The sequence below is a fragment of the Heterodontus francisci genome, chromosome 2 (genome assembly GCF_036365525.1).
Source record: "Heterodontus francisci isolate sHetFra1 chromosome 2, sHetFra1.hap1, whole genome shotgun sequence".
In the NCBI taxonomy this organism is placed as follows: domain Eukaryota; kingdom Metazoa; phylum Chordata; class Chondrichthyes; order Heterodontiformes; family Heterodontidae; genus Heterodontus; species Heterodontus francisci.
This window is the reverse complement of record NC_090372.1, coordinates 137061461-137079051: the sequence shown is the minus strand read 5'-3', so window position 1 is coordinate 137079051 and position 17591 is coordinate 137061461.

Here is a 17591-nt window from a genome sequence, read left to right as displayed (position 1 = left end):
GAGGAGCTTTGGCTCAGAATAGATGAACTGGAGGCTTAGCTGCAGAAATTGTGATGTATCAGGGAGGGGGAAAGTTACCTGGACACTTTGTTCCAAAAGGCAGTCACACCCTTAGGATAGGGTTGTCTGATTTGTTCAGTGGTCAGGGACAGGAGGGTATGACAGTGAGTCAAGCAGGTATGGGCATCATGAAGGTTGGAGTGGAGGAGCCTCAGCCCTTGCAATTGAGCAACAAGTTTGAGGCTCAGGCAGCTTATATGGACAAGAGCGAGGGCTGTACTGTGGATGAGCAGACTGATCATGGCACCATGGTACAGAAAGCCATTCAAGTGGGGGTAGTTCAAAGGAATGTTGTGATAGTAGGGGACAGTATAGTTAGGGGGATAGACACTGTTGTCTGCAGCCAAGAGCGAGAGTCCAGAGTAATGTGCTGCCTGCCTGGTGCCAGGGTTCCGGACATCTGCTCAGGGCTGGAGAGGAACTTGGAGGGGGAGGATCCAGTGGTCGTGGTCTATGTAGGTACCAACAACATAGATAATTCTAGAAAAGAGGTTCTGAATAGTGAGTCTGAGGTGCTAGGCACCAAATTAAAAATCAGGACATCAAAGGTCATAATCTCTGGATTATTACCTGAGCCACATACAAATTGGCATAGGGCAAATAAGATTAGAGAAATTAATGTGTGGCTCTCAGACTGGTGTGGTATAAGTGGGTCCAGTTCGTGGGACACTGGCAACAGTACTGGGAAAAAAGTGGGATGCACCGTTGGGATGGTCTACACCTGAACCATGCTGGGACCCGTGTTCTAGCGAGCTGCATAACTAGGGAATTAGAGAGGGTTTTAAGCTAAATAGTGGGGGCAAGGGACCAAATCTGGGAAGATGTGGTAAATCAAAGATTAGAGACAAGGCAGGAGAGAAATGCATTACTAAGCGAAACGATAAAGAGACTGTGACAGGAAGGGACAGAGAGTACAAATCTAAGAGAAAATTAGCAGAGGCCAGAGGTTACAAAAATAATAAAAGGACAAAACTGAAGGCTCTGTATCTGAATGCACGTAGCATTTGAAACAAAAAAGATGACTAATAGCGCTAATAGAAATAAATATGATCTGATAGCCATTACAGAGACATGGCTGCAGGATGACATAGATTGGGACCTTAATATGGAAGGTACATGACATTTAGAAGGACAGGAAGCTAGGAAAAGGCTTTATTAGCCCAATAGAGAGCGATAACCTAAGTTCAGGAAACCAGGATGTAGAAGCGGTTTGGGTACAGAAATGATAAAAGTAAGAAGTCACTCGTGGGAGTGTACAGGCCCCCTAAAAGTAACCACATGGTAGGATGGGGAATAAAGGAAGAAATAATGGGAGATTGTCAGAAAGGTATGGCGATAATCATAGGGGATTTCAATCTACATATATACTGGAAAAATCAGATGGGCAAAGGTAGCCTAGATGAGGAGTTCATTGAATATTTTTGGCATAGTTTCTTTGAATAGCACATTCTGGAGCCAACCAGAGAACACTCTCTCTCTCTCTTGGCATTTCTTCGCGGACCAAGAGTTTGGGAAGGTTGTGCTCATTGGTTGCAGGCCCACTGGTGGTTAGTCAGGCCTATCCGTGACTGGCAGATTCTTCCACAGCGGGTGCAAATGAAGGTGTAGTTGCTGCTAGGGGCTACTGTATCTATCCTTCTCCTCCTTTTCTCTTTCATGCTTGTTCTTCGCTCAGTCTCAAAGGTATCTGTAGCACTCCCAATGTAGCATCTCCCGGCATCAGGATCTGTGGCCTGTGCTTCCCACTGGTGATGGTCGATGTGGCACACAGAGAGGGACTTCTTCAGGGAGTCCTTTAAGTGCTTGCATGGGGCCCCTCTGTTCCTTTTAGCAGAGGTCAGCTCCCCATACAACATGATCTTGGGCAGGTGACTGTTGTCCATCCAGGAAACGTGATCCACCCAACGCAGTTGACTTTGCAGGAAGATGGTCTCGATGCTGGTGATGTTGGCTGTTTCCAGGACTTCAATATTTGTGATGCGGTCCTGCCAGCTGATCTTGAGGATGCTGTAGAGGCAGCGTTGATGTAAGTGCTCTAGAAGGCGTACATGACAGCGATATAGGACGATGACTCGGCGCCATACAGAAGGGTAGTGAGGACTATGGCTTTGTACACTTTGTGTTTGGTCTGTGCTCTGAGGCTATGGTTGTTCTACACTCGTTTGTAGAGTCTGCTGAATGTACTGTTTGCTTTTGAAAGCCTATTGTCCACTTCCTTGTCTATGGTGGCATCAAATGTGATGATGCTCCCCGGATAGGTAAATTGCTTGACGGCTTTTAGCTTGGTTCCCTCGATGACAATGCTTGGTGGTCTATATTCTTCTTGGGGTGCAGGCTGATGCAGGACCTCAGTTTTCTTTAAACTGAGTTTTAGTCCAAAGAGTTGTGCCACCTTGGAAAAACGTGTTGTTATACGTTGCAGGACTGACTAACTGTGGGCCAGGACAGCACAGTCATTGGCAAAAAGAAATTCACAGATGAGTTTTTCTTATGTCTTTGTGTGAGCCTGAAGACTGTGGGATCAGAATTCCTCCCCCCCAACTGGACTGTAAAACTGGACTTTGTGGAGTATGGGGAAGGAACCCCAAACCCCATGGACACTAGTCCTGTGAAAAAGAGCCAAACCTCAATACAAAGCACACAGAGGCAGGCTGCATTCCGATGGGTCAATTTTCAAACATTCCAACATCACAACAGCACTGATACTGTTAAAGGACTGGAATTTGCGACATTATTATAAGAGTGACAGAGGATAACTGCCATCATGTTAAGTGATTGGGGAAGCCATTATTATAACTAACTGGCTCCAGAGCACAGCATTCACTCCTGTCAAGACAGGAGAGAAACCTCTTTCATGGCTATTAGCTTTGTAGCCTGGGTTACCTCACCTTGGTGGGGTTCATTGTTCTCAGTCAGGGAAATCAGATCAGCACTAAATGGATCTGTCTGGACCAGGCAGATAACAGAGGAAAGAGATTAAAAGTGCTGATCATCCAGCAGGGTGGCTTCAGGAGATGTGTTCATGATATTTCGATAAGGATCATCATAAAAAGGACAAGATCGAAGGGTTTGGGGCTACAGTTATGTGAAGAAGGGCGGGGACCGGTCGTCTCAGGTCCAGGCCTACAATCAACATTGGTAATGACCAGCCGTGTGGGTGATGTGACTTTTTCAGTCAAATTTTGAAGGGGTTTGTACTGTGGGGCCTGCAGTCGGAAGAAGGGTCAAATTTGGTCATCTTGACTCAGGGCCTACAATCAACACTGGTACCAACCGGCCGTGTGGGTGATTGTAAGTGTTTTCAGCCAAATCGTAGTGATCTTGGAATGAGGGCTTTGGGACAAAAGCGTAGTGTTTTTGCCTGAAATTTGTAAGTTTAAGCCAAGTCGTAGTAACTTTGTTTTGGGTAACTGGGGACAGTGGTCAAATCACTGAAGGGTTCAGCTGGGAATTGGGGTGTCAATTTTAAGTTACTGCAGGAGGCTTTGTACTGAGGACAGCTTTGTTTTATTTCTGTTTCAACTAACCATAGAGGTGTCTGCATTAGGGATATTATTGGATTCAATAAAACAACAATTCATGGTTAAGCCAAACCCTGTGTCATGTGCAATTTTGTTCTTGTAATTCCTAAAGTCCAAGACTTGTAGTAAGGGGGTACGGGAACGGAACCTCTTACAAGACGCCTGAGGTTGAAAAAGCCTCCATCAGTCTGGAAGTATACATAAACTCTCCTTAAGGTCTTCCGTTGCCTGCTGCAGCATCATGCTGAAAAAGATGGTGAACAATGTCGGGGCCAGGACACATCCCTGCTTCACGCCATTGGAGATTCGGAAGGGACTTGAGAGGACGCTGTTTTGCTTGACTTGTCTGTATTGATTTTCATGAAACTGCTTCACAATGGCCAGGAACCTGGGTGGGCATCCAGGTTTTTCAAGGATTTTCCAAAGTCCATATCTGCTCACAGTGTCGAATGCCTTGGTGAGGTCTACAAAAGTGACGCATGGGCCTTTGTTTTGCTCATGAAACTTTTCTTGTAATTGTCTGAGTGCAAATTTAAAAAAACACCATGTCTGTGGTGCCTCTGTTTGCTCTGAAACCGCACTGACTCTAGGGAGGTTTTCTTCTGCAATGGTAGGCACAAGCCTGTTCTGAAGTATTCTAGCCAGAATCTTCCCAGCAATAGAAAGGAGGGTGATCCTACGGTAGTTGGAGCAGTCTGATTTTTCTACTTTGTTTTTGCACAAGGTGATGATTATGGCATCACGACGATCCCGTGGAATCCTGCCCTATTCCCAGCAGGCAGTGAAAAACTCATGGAGCTTGGTGTACAGGACAGGGCCACCATGCTTCAAGGCTTCGAGTGGAATTCCATCGACTCCGGGGGCTTTGTTGTTCTTCATCTGGTTGATGGTGGTCACAGTTTCCTCCAGAGTTGGGTTTTCATCCAGTTCTTCTTTGACGGGCTGTTGTTGGATGCAACTGATGGCAGGATCATGCACTGTGCACTTGGCACTGAAGAGTGTTTCTAATTATTAATGAAGCAGCTGTCCCTAACCAACAACTTCTTTCAGCAAAGAGATCACTTCAAGACCACATGGATGCGTCCCCGCTCAAAACACTGGCACCTGATAGATTACATCTTGGTGCGCCAGTGTGACCTAAAGGGCATCCTGCATACTAGAGTCATGCCCAGTGCTGACTGTCATACAGACTACAGGCTCGTTCGCTCAAAGCTGAACTTCCATTTCAAGCCTAAGCCCAAGAACAGGCCTAGAGACAACCCATCAAAGAAATTTCAAGTCAGCAACCTGCAAACCTCATCTTGCAGAGATAGATATCAAGCAAGCTTGCAGACTAGACTGGAACATTCCGGATCTCACTGCTGATTCCACTCTCGAAGAACTCTGGGAACACATCAAAGCTGCAGTGCTGGATACTTCCAATGAGGTCATCGGACCCAGCACCAAGAAGAATAGGGACTGGTTTGATGAAAATAACAAGGAAATTCAAGATCTGCTAACAATAAAAAGGTCAGCACACTGACCCGAAACGTTAACTCTGCTTCTCTTTTCACAGATGCTGCCTGACCTGCTGAGTGGTTCCAGCATTTCTTGTTTTTAGCTCATGCTCTGTTCGCTAGCATGTTTCAAAAGACCTGGATAAATATCTGGTTGGGGTGAGAAGAACATGAACAGATAGAGATGACTAAATGTTCTGAAAAGCACAAAGGATCCTTGGCATGCAGGTGCATGGAAACATTGGGCTGGATCTTGTGCTTAGCCTGAAGGTGGGTTTCGTGGCAGGGGACCCGAAGAATCGGAGCACAATTGTCGCACGGAACCTGATATCATAATTCTGGGTTCCGATTTTCCTGGAGGCGGCAAGGTTCTGTGGCGACACCTCTGCCGCTCTGCGACAGGACCATACTTTAAATATGTTAATTACCTTTTTGCACTAATAAGAATTCACTACGAACCATCCAGCCGTTCGCAATCTTCTGCTTGATGTGTGGCACTCACCTGCCTTCACCTTCCCGTACTTGAAAAGCTGGCGTCACCGAGGTGACAGTCCTTGGTGCCTGCAATGGTTTGTTAAGTTTTACCTTGCTATCCTGCAGAATTTGTTGCAACATCAGACACTGCCACTCAGGTTAATGCCCAGAAGTGAGGGGAGGGAGGGAACTCTGCAAGTGTATATCTCTAGGCGGGGTTGGGGGGAGTGGAGCGGGTGGGTGAACTCTGCAATTGTTTACCATTGAGGGGAGGAATGGGGGTAAACTCTGCAATTGTTTGGAGTTGGGGGGAGGGTTGGGGGTGAACTTTGCAAGTGGATGCACTATTTGTGGGTGTGGGGGGCAGAACTGGGAAACTGCTGCTTTTGTCAGGGGTCCAGTGCAGGCAACTCAAATGATATTCCGATGGTCATATTGGTTCGCACTTATTTAAAGGTTGTGCGATCAACATCATGCCATACCATAGAGCTCATGCTGAAATACTGCTGAAGCAGAAATTAACACAAATCTTTGCCCAGATAGGTGTACATGACCTTTTGAAGGAATCCAATGGGTATGATCCATCCTGTTTTCCTGGATTCCCTTGCTGTCATGAGGCATCTCTGCTGGAGGTGGGCCCAAGAGGCAGGTACAGCCCAAGAGGCAGGTACAGCCCAAGAGGAAGCCCCCAAATGTGAGCAGCAGCAGCCACCAAAGGGGCAGAGGAGCCCGGATACACCAGGGAATCTATCGGACTTGGATGACATACTCCAGATGTCAGAGCGCCAGTGTCAGAGACGACTGTGGATGACCATAGAGGCTGTCACACATGGCTGCACACTGATGAATATTGTCCTGCAACCAATGGGCTTTGGTGGTCACCCTATGCCTGAGGCCCTCAAAATTACTGTGGCCCTAAATGTCTACACCTCTGGATCATTCCAGGGATCCACTGGCGACATGTGTGGGGTCTCAATCCACAGTGCACCGCTGCATCAAGGAGGTGACCAATGCTCTGTTCAGGAGGACCAACAACTGTCTGCTACAGGACTGACCCTGAGAGTCAGGCTGAGATGGCCATTGGATTTGGGGCCATTGTGGGATTCCCATAGGTGCAAGGTGTCATCGACTGCATGCATGTGGCCATCAAGGCTCCCACGAACCAACCAGCCGCCTTCATAAACAGAAAGGGGTTTCATTCCATCAATGTCCAACTAGTGTGCGACCACAGAAAGTGCTTCCTACAAGTATGTGCCCACTTCCCAGGCAGTTGCCATGACTCGTACACATTGCGCCAGTCCCAGGTGCCACTGCTTTTCACTCCCCCTGTTCACCTTCAAGGATGAATTCTTGGGGATAAGGGCTACCCCTTGATAACATGGCTTCTGACACCAGTGAGGAACCCCACCAATGATGCTGAAGAGCGTTACAACACCTATCACAGCTCCACCTGAGTGACCATCAAGCAGGCCATCGGTATGCTGAAGATGCGCTTACGCTACCTCGATAGACCTGGTGGAGCCCTACAGTATGCACCAGACAGGGTTGGATGCATCATTGTAGTCTGCTGTATTCTGCACAACACTGCAGTCCAGAGGGGGCAGGCCTTGCAAGATGGAGGTATGGGAGCAGGGCACATCCTGGGCACTCAAGAACAAGCATGCATGGGAACACAAGAGAGCAGTGATAGAGGACCAACATGGCAAGCAGCGAGCAAGGTAGGCATGGTAGCGACTGATAACTGAGCACTTCCACAATCCCTGATGTTCAATAAATATATTTGAAAACACAACTCACCATCTTGTATGTAGTCTGAAGTCCTCTGCCTCCGTAACATCTGTCTCTCCAGCATGACCAGCTGCAACAAACTGAACCATTGCCCATGTAACTTCATTCGTGCAGTGTCACATTATGCCTATTGGCATGGCAATGATGTCAATGGTCACATTGGCGTGTCTGTAAGGCTTATGACGCAATTGAAAGACACATAATCACTCCATGGTGGAATGAGTTATTCAGACAATAAAGGCTGATGATTGGCAGGGCAACACATTTAATTGAAGTGCACATGACATATCTGTCTCACCCGTGAATACCCATACGTGTCAAGGTGTCTTTTTGATAACTTTGTGGGTGCCTCTTTGCAGTGTTACCTCTCCACTGGCAGCTGGACTGGAGGCAGGCTACTGATCACGCTACCCATTGGCCTGGGATGACCTCGGTGGTCGTCCTTTGGGTGCCTGAGGCCTAGAGGGTCCTGGCTGCCTGAAGGCCTCCTGCACCAGCGCAGGGTTGTCCTCAGTTGTCACAGCTGCTGGAGCTGGACACACTGGCGGAGGGGCTGAGGAACCAGTGTCCACACTTGAATTGCCCTGAAGGGAGACCCCAGTAGTGGAGCAACATCTCTCCTCCTCTCTCTCACGGTTTGTTGGAACCTCACTGCTCCCCGGAGAAGGACCAGGAGCAGGAACACTTTCCATGCTCCTGGTCCTTCTCTCACCCTGCCACTGCTGAATTGAAGTCATGGTCAAGGCAAGGGTTTGCAGGTCATGGCACATCTGTGGAATGTGGCTCTCCATGAGAGTCGCCAACTTCTCAATGGATGAAGCCATGCGCTCACGTGCCTGGGACATGGCACCAGTCATGGCATAGATGGACTACTCCATCATCCACTCAAGGCTGCGCATGACCTCTGGCATCTCTGCCAGATGTTGCCTTACCACTCCCTGCAACTCCAGCATGCCCTGTGCTGTCGACACCAGAGGCTCATCATCAGCCTGGGGCTCAGCATGGGCCTGTCCACCCACAGTCCTGCGACTGTCATAGGCCTTGGCTGTCTCAGCCTCAGCCAGCTGCTCTGGCGCGTGTGCAGTGCTCCCACCAGCTTGTGACCCTGACTCTAATGCTGATCGGATACCCACCGAGGTGAGAGTATCTGCACTAGTGGAAGGTGCAGAAGTGTCATTGGACGGTGCATCCTCTAAGTGTTGCTCTCCCTCGGAGGTTGTTGTCGTTCCCTTGGTGCCTGCAAGCATTTTTGAGTGCCGCCTCGCAAGGTACAATGTGAAGAACAGACATTCAGGTGTTATGGTACACGTTGCAATGATGACAGCATAGCATTTGCATATGAGATGTAATTTCGATTCATGCCGTGTTTGGCAATGATCACTCTCTTCAACTGGGACCCTGAGCTCCAGTCCGATATGGCTCCTTGGCTCCTGGCTAACTCCAGTGCCTCCTCTTCAGCCTGTGACACAGGCCTCAGGTCAGCCATCCTGTCACTGGTCCTGGATGTCTCCCTTTTGTTGTGGGTCCACTTCTCCTGAAAGATCAAGGATGCAATCACTGTTAAGTTCCAAACATCCCTACAACACGTCAATGCTAACATGAGCCCCTATTCTGCACCAGGGGGAAGTCACCGCTCTCATAATGCCCCTAACTGTCATGGATCTAACTTGGGCTACGATAGAAACAAGGGGAACTGGTCTCACTTAGTCAATACTCTGCTCTCATTATGCTATGACCTTCCTATCATTAGAACGGCTGTGTCAACGGTGTACCTTTACTTACTTGTGGGCAAGTGGATCGCAGCAAGCTACATGGAACCACAAAATTTACCTTGGCTGAGCATAGGAGGTCATTGACCCTCTTCCTGCACTGAACCCAGTTATGATGGGTGACCCCCATGGCTGCTGACCTCCTCTGCGATCCCAGCCCAGTGTTGTTTGGTCAGGCAGGAGGACCTCTCTTCCATCGCTGGGGAAAAGAACCTGCCGCCTATCTCTTGCAGCCTGGAGGAGAATCAGCAGAGAGGCATCCCTGAAGCGTCTGGCCACCCTTGTTCTGACCTCTGACATTCTCAGCACTATGCCCAGAGGTTCTGCTTGCTGAGGTTGCAATTGATGCTAATGTACAGATGTTTTTGATGAATGAGCTGCTGTAAATCCAAGGAGAGGGTTAGGCTTAGGGGGCTGGCAGCCTTTTAAAAATGGCACCAGCACCTGATCCAACATCAGGTGTCGCTGTTCACAGTGTCGCCAATGCCGGCCCCGCCATGTGACTGGGGGGATGGCTGCCGTCATTATGGTAAGTGGCCGCCTGCAGCATAATCACAGTGGCATGGCCACAAGGGTCATGTGCAGGACTGCCGACATTTTGCTCACCTGCTGCCACTCCTGGTGGTGCGATTACAAAATCCAACCCATCATATCAAAAAAAATTAGTCAGAGACCAATTATGTAGGATATAAAACTAGATGGATGTTCTATCTTTGCCAGGGCAGGGTAGATGCTTTGTGAAATAAAAGGTTTGATGTGCCCAAGTGATCTTTTCTGATTCCATATTTACTAATGGTTCTATGTTGAACAGGTTTCAGGTTCTCACTACGCTCTCAAAAGAAATAACTATGATCACCACAAGGCTTGAAATAAAAAGGGATATATGATCTCTAACTGTCTCTCAAATTTCAAAAGGAGCCGAAATTAAAACACGCAACTAAACATAAAATTGTAATGGAAGATTTGTTCCAATTCCACTGAAGGAAGATTTAAAATAACCAATGTCCCTCAGGCTATTCAGTTCATATGTTAAACATAAACTATCTGCAATCTCCTGAGCTAATAAAGAACAAGTTCAAGCCAGATGTACAATTGAAACTGGCACCATTGCACTATTTAGTTATAAATTGACAGGTATTTATAGCCTCCCATTAAACTGCAAACTTTATATGTTTACATTGTCATTATATTTGTTTTTGTTGCATGAAAATCAAGATCCAGAGGAAGCAGAGGCTGTCACATGACCTTAGAGGTCACTATCCCCACAGATGCTCCCTTCAATCACCAGGCTTTCAACAGATCCTAGTGCTGTGCATGTCTCTCTCAGGACATGCTCTTATGCTATGTTTTCTTCATATGAAGTTTTCACATGCATGTGCAAATTACTTGACTAACCTTTAAGGCGTGTGACCCTGTGTCAGCCTTTGTATTTTGGCTCCATGACACTCAAGCATTTCTGTTGTTAAGTAACTGATACAACTCCCAGACTCCCTGAGATGTCTTCAATCTGTTTTGGCTGTACTTCAGTCTCTAATCTTTTACCGCCATTATGCTCACAGCTCACAGGATATGGCAACTTCACTTTGAAGTTAACAATCTTCACTGCTATATAAAGCAATTTACAAGATCATTAACTCAGTTGCCAGACAACATCTTGCAAAAAAAATCTTCTAAATTCTTAAAAGTAGCTATTGACATGCTAGCAATAGGAAGTGTTACCTGCAAGAGCTGGAAAATAACCTGGGGCGATTTGACACTTATGCTCTTTCCCTAGCAATATAATTAAATTACAACTGCACTGTGCTAGTTAAAACTTGTGGGGTGTATATTGCGAGAAATCTGTTCAGAAGTAGAACATTTGTTTTTAACAAAAAGGCTTTGAATGAGCTGTTATGTAGGCCTGTATCATAATTTTCTTAGCGACAAGGACCAAAAAGAGTGAAACAAAGGCTGGGATTTCAAGGGATCTGGTGGGAAAGGGAAGGCAGAACTGGAAGCAATGGCAAAGACCCTCCCATTCTGACTCCCATTCTCATTGGCATCTTGTGCTGGCCAGCCAATTAATGGCCAGCAGCAGAGTGGCTGGCCACCCAGCGGCCGCCGCCGGGCTTACAGGCAGTGGCCGAGTCATTACCTGATGAGGAAGGAAATTCTGGTGCCATGTTTCAAAGGCCGCCAACACTCGAGCCCTGATTCGGATGCCCATTTCTGCATCATTCCTCCCAGCAACCATCCTCCAAAGATTAGGCCTGCCAGCATCTAGCTATCAGTGACCCCTCCAGCATCCAGCTACAGTGACCCCTCCAGCATCCAGCTGCCAATGATCCCTCCAGCATCCAGTGACCCCTCCAGCATCCAGCTGCCAATGACTCCTCCACCATCCAGTGACCCCTCCAGCATCCAAGCTGCCAGTGACTCCACCAGCATCCAGCTGCCAATGACCCCTCCAGCATCCAGCTACCAGTGACCCCTCCAGCATCCAAGCTACCAGTGACCCCTCCAGTATCCAGCTGCCAATGACCCCTCCAGCATCCAGCTGCCAGTGACTCCACCAGCATCCAGCTGCCAGTGACTACACCAGCATCCAGCTACCAGTGACCCCTCCAGTATCCAGCTGCCAGTGACCCCTCCAGCATCCAGCTGCCAGTGACCCCTCCAGCATCCAACTACCAGTGACCCCTCCAGCATCCATCTGCCAGTGACCCCTCCAACATTCTCAGAAGTAAGCGTAGGAGAAAAGCCCTTGCAGGCATGGCATGATCCTGGGTGGTCCCATGGTTCAGTGACAACTCCCTGCAGGGTCTCCTCCAGGCCACTCGGGCAAGGCAGGAGGTTCTCTTCCCCAAGGAAAGGAGGAGGAGACCACTGCGCCTAATGAAGTGAGCCTGGATGGACATCACAGAGGAGGTCAGCAGCCATGGGGTCATCTAGCTGCAGTGCCTCAAGCGCATCAATGACCTTCTCTGCTCCACAAGGGTAAATACTACAACTCAGTTCCCTCTGGGGGGGTAGCAAATGGATAAGTGTTATGGTGTGGATGGTGGAGAGGGACAGCCCACCATGTTGGTGCCAATGGGTGCAGGCTGCAGCATTTCCTTGGAAAGAAATGGCGATAGCTCTGTCAAGGGGAGCAAGCCTGGCACTGCCGACCTTCGCAGGGTGGCTCCAGCGTGAGCCAATGCCACATGCATACTATTGGCCCCAGAAACAGCAGCAAGTTTGTAGATGATTTGATGTTTTGTTTGCTCTAGTGCGGTTATTAACATTGTTCTTCCACGTTCCCACAGAAGAGGGCCCAGAATGCCAGTGAGAGGGGCCAGACCAGTGCGGAGTCCCAGTCATCACCATCCTAATGCCCATTGGAGGAGGAGGCCCTAGAACTGGCAGGGATCATGGTGGCCACTCCATCGCAGACGGTGAGGTCAGAGTGCAGTCGCAGGAGGGTGAGTTGTCTCATCACCAAGCCCAAGGGAAACCTTAGGCGAGCATGAGGGATAGTGTTCATGTGTCCTCCAATGTACAGACATCGATGTGAGATGCAGGCAATTTTGGGCTCCTGCCTGGAGGGAGGCAAAGTGCCGATCATTCTGTTCTCTTTCGCAGGTCAACCACAAGAACAGAGAGCTGCTGTCTCCAGTGGACAATCGTCCACCTCTGAGGAGGTGGAAGGGACCTCAGAGGGTGCGTCATTACATTTCCCCACACCCTGCGCCAACGCAGATACTTTCAACTTGGTAAGTATGCATTTGTGAGTAGATTCAGGGGCACAAGCTGGTGAAAGCACAATACATGCGCCTGACCAGCTGTCGGAAGTTGTGACAGCCAAGGCCACCGACACTCAGAGAAGTGTGAGAGGCCAGGCCTATACTGAGCCCCAGGTTGATGACGTGCCTCTGGAATCGTTCGTGAAGTGGCAGATCCTGGAAGTCCACTGCGAGGTGTTTGGCGGAAATTTCAGAAGGTATGTGCACCCTGGCTCGGACAGTGGAGGAGTCCACCCAGGCCACGAGGGATGCAATCTGTCTCTTGTCTCAACATGTGGCCTCTTCCATCGAGAGATTGAGGACTCTCATGAAAAGACACAACCAGCAGGCCAGTTAATGGATGCTGGAGATACACACAGACCTGTGTGCCATCAACTTGTCCATGAGCTCTATTCAGCATAGGCAAGGCAAGGCAAGGGAGGGATGTGACCTGGAGTTTCCACCACATGCTCTCCTTCTCAGGTCAGCAGGAAGGTGCAAGTGTGCCTTATAAGGGAGGGGGAGCAGCTGCATTCTGTGTCTGTGGGCTCCTCTAGGGTGCTCCTGCTGTGGCCAGTGACACCAGTGTCTCAAGGTGCCGCGAGGTCAGAGGAGGCTCCTGCACCTGTGCAGGAGGCCCTCAGCATGCCGGGCCTTCCAGGACTCAAGCAGTCAAAAGACAGCCGCCAAGGTCATACCAGGACACAAGGCAACAAGGATAGCAGCCTGCCTCCACCACAGCTGACACTAAAGGGGGAAGCACCTTGTAGGAGCACTTGTAAAAATAATTAAGAAAAAAACACTAGATGCACTTGGGACTCATGGGTGAATAGATAGTTAATGCTTCACTGCTTGTGTGAGATGATTTATGTAATAAATATTGGATTTGGTTTCTGTTAATTTCCATCCATTGCTGGTGACCCCCTGGCAGTGCAAAAGTAGCATGGGTCGACCCAAGGGCTGTCTGTTCATCCTTTTCACGTTGTGGAAGTACCAGGTGGTAGTGACCGAGGGGGTCTGGGCTAAGAGCAAAGTTGAGTGGCATTAGTGTTGGTGGAATGTTGACTGGTTGGCTAGTGGGAATAGTTAGCTGAAAGGAGTGAGTATAAGAGCCTCACAAGCCTCCCTTGTACCTATGTCACCGTGCCCTCCATGCGGCCCCTCATGTCTTTCAGGATGCTGTGGCTGGTCATCAGATTCCTCATGTTCCTCCTTCCCTGAGGACTCCTCGCGCTCCACTAAGTCCTCAGCAGCCAAGGCCTCCCCCCTCTGCAGTGCTGGGTTGTGTGAAGTACTCCAGACCACTACTATCTGGGAGACCCTTGCTGGGGCATACTAAAGGGCCCTTCTGGAATGATCCAGGCACCTGAATCTCATCCTGAGGAGACCAATCGTCAGTTCAACGGTGGCAAAGGTCACCGCATGGCTCGCTTTGTAGCATTCCTCTGCCTCCGTCCTAGGGTTCCCACTGGTGTCAGCAGCCATCTCATCCCTTGTCGGCAAGTATCCATCCTTGAAGGCGCATGGTGGGGGTGAAAAGCTGTGGCACCTGTGGGTGCCAGAGAATGCAAGTGTCGTGGCTGCTTTCGGGGTACTGTGCACACACCTGCAGCATCCGTTGACAGTGGCCGCAGATGAATTGCACACTGAGGGAATGAAATCCCTTCTGGTTAATGAAGATTGCCAGCAGGCCTGTGGGAGCCTTGATGGCCTCATGCATGCAGTCTATCACACTTTGCACCTGGGGGAGCTCTGCCATGGCGGCAAATTCTCTGGCTCTCTGAGCCTGACTGTCTGCTGTCAGTTCAGTAATGAATGTACTGATGTACTGGCTGGCCCTCCTGAAGAGGGCATCTTTCACCACCTTGATGCAGTGATGTGCGGCTGATTGGGAGGTGCCACACATGTCTCCGCTGGGCCCCTGGGATGATCCTGAGGCAAAGAAATACAGGGCCACAATGATCTGGACAGTCACTGACATCGGGTGACCACCATTACAATCAGAGCTCATCTCCTCCGCCATCATGGCGCACAGAGGACACGGCCTCTCAGGAGAGACACAGTTTAAGGCAATGCTGCCTCTCTGATATCTGGAGGCAACTCCTCCTCTGTCTCTGTATTCTTGCAGCAGGGTACCTTAGTCACTGCGCTGGTGCCTACTCGCAGTCCGCTCTGGGGCCTTCTGCTACTTCCCCATCAGGAGGCTGCACCTGCAGGTGGCCAGCAGCTCTCTGCTGTCCCAATCTGCATGCTCGCACCATTCCATTTTTCAGGTTCTCCTCGCTGGAAGTCCCGGGTGCTCCGGTTTCCTCCTACAGTCAAAGACTTGCAGGTTGATAGGTAAATTGGCCATTGTAAATTGCCCCTAGCGTAGGGATGTGGTAGGGAATATGGGATTACTATAGGGTTAGTATAAATGGGTGGTTGTTGGTCGGCACAGACTCGGTGGGCCGAAGGGCCTGTTTCAGTGCTGTATCTCTAAATAAAAATTTTTTTAAAAAAATGAATGATACCCACTTGGGCACTGCCAGTCTGGCCGGTACAGCCTGCCAGTAGCTGTTCCAATGCTGCCCAATCCACGCACCTCTCCATCCCTCTCTAGTGAACCCCTGCCAGGAGCACGATCTCATCAAAGCGGTCTCGACCCCAAAGCAATATCTGCCCAAGCAACTAAAGGGGAAAAAAAAACTTACTCCACGGCTGTCGAGTGCAGCAATGAGCTGCCGCCCATTGCCGCCTTTAAAAGCTGCTGAGGCTCCGACACCCTGTGCCCTTACTGTTAAATTTGGAGGGGTCCTTTAAATCACGATCAGTTACCTCATTAACAAGCTTAAATCCTTGTCAATTGCTACTTTCAAAATCACGAGTGGCGTCCTCACGTGGCTTCTCATCCACCACTTGTAAAATCCGGGTCTGGCGTGATGTCGTTGTTGGGGGGCTGAGCCGATTCCATCCTACGTAATGTTACAGCTCCCATGTCTATTGCCGTCCGTTTCTGCGGCATAAAATCTCTGTCAAAGTATTTTTGCCGAATTGGATCAAACACCAAAGGGTATTAAAGGTTTGAAGTACGAAGTGGGATCAGTCATCAGAGGAAGGTGAAACAAGTGGTGTCATGGAGCAGACCTCTACCATAAGAATAAACACAAACTCATCTGTCAGCTCCTCTTGGCCTGGACCACCAGCTGATATAATACACGTCCAGCCCATTACTCTCCTAAAATGGCAAAAGGGGTCCTTTGTCTGTCATGGGATCTGACTTTGCAATTTAAATAAGTTCCTAACAGATCTGAGGCAAATGTTCTAACTGCCCAGCATGATGATTACAGCGGCTACTGCGATAGTGGGAATGAGATGGGAAGTCATTCCTTACCATTTCTGGGATGATACCTCCACCTTTTCAATGGGTCGGAGGGCTCAAATTCTACCCAATGGGGCTTATGAGGTTACTTGTTAATGTTTTAATAAAGCCTTTTAATTAATGAGTTTCATTTGGATGTTATTGAGCTCCTTTTCCATTCATGCCCACTTTATATGAGTATGCTTGAGAGCAGGGGACAACACATTAGAAGAATGGAAACATTTCAGTCAGTGATAATAAATCAGAAAACATATTCATGTGCTCTAGCTATTCCTTTTCTCTTGTTTTATTGGGTTTATAATTGGACTTTTTATTGATTTTAGGAGACATTAGAATTATAGACAAAATTTTCCATTGCAGACTGGACGTCCCCGGACACATAAGGGTGCTGTCGGGGGGTGATGGGCCTACCAGCTACTCAGAGCAGGTCCAGCTGCACCAGTTATGCCACCTGTCCCTCCTCTATTATCTTCCTCTAACTCAACAGCCACCTCTCTTTCATCATCATCCACTCCATCAGCAGATATCCCTCCTTCTAATACTACTTACAGGCATTACTTAATCACTTAAGTAATTCCAGTTGTGTCGCTCATGTTTGCACTCCAGGAGGTTGGGCCATGAATCCTGCTGACACTTCAGAAAGTTGGTGAGGTGAAGAGTGCAGATGGGTTAAAATCAAACCCACTGGATCAGGCATTTAAGTCATGTTCTGAAATCTTATTCAAAATTCTCGTTAAATTAAGCAAAAGATCTTATACTGGTTGTAGAACGCTTTCATGAAATTCAAAAAGCAACATACTGTGGATACTGGAAATTTAAAATCAAGATAGAAAATAGTGGAAATACTCAGCAGGTCCCGCAGCAACTGTGGAGAGAGAAACAGAGTTAACGTTTCAGGTCGATGTTCTGATGAAAGGCCATTAACCTGAAACATTCTCTGATTCTCTCCACAGATGCTGCCAGACCTGCTGTGTATTTCCAGCATTTTCTTCTTTTATGAAATTAGTCTAATTGCCACATGATAAATTCACCTAGCAGATCACGGTGGTAAGGATCAGTGAAGACTCTGTAGAGCTCTATTTAAAGGGACCATCTCCTTCAATCAGGCGGGTTGCTGGTTTGTCCTGTTCAACTGCTGAATAACACCTGGGCCATTACTTGGGCTATTCTTTGAATTCCACGACTGACTCATGGGGCTGAATTTTCCAGTGGGTGTTGGGACCCCAACGCGGGCCCATATAGGTATCTGTAGCTTGCCCATGTCATCAGTGCACCTACCGGTGCAACCTTCCAGGAGGCGGCCTCCTAATTCGCCTCCTCCATGCTTACCATCATATTAAGGACGGTTGGCACGTTCCCAAGGTTGATGGCCCAATCAG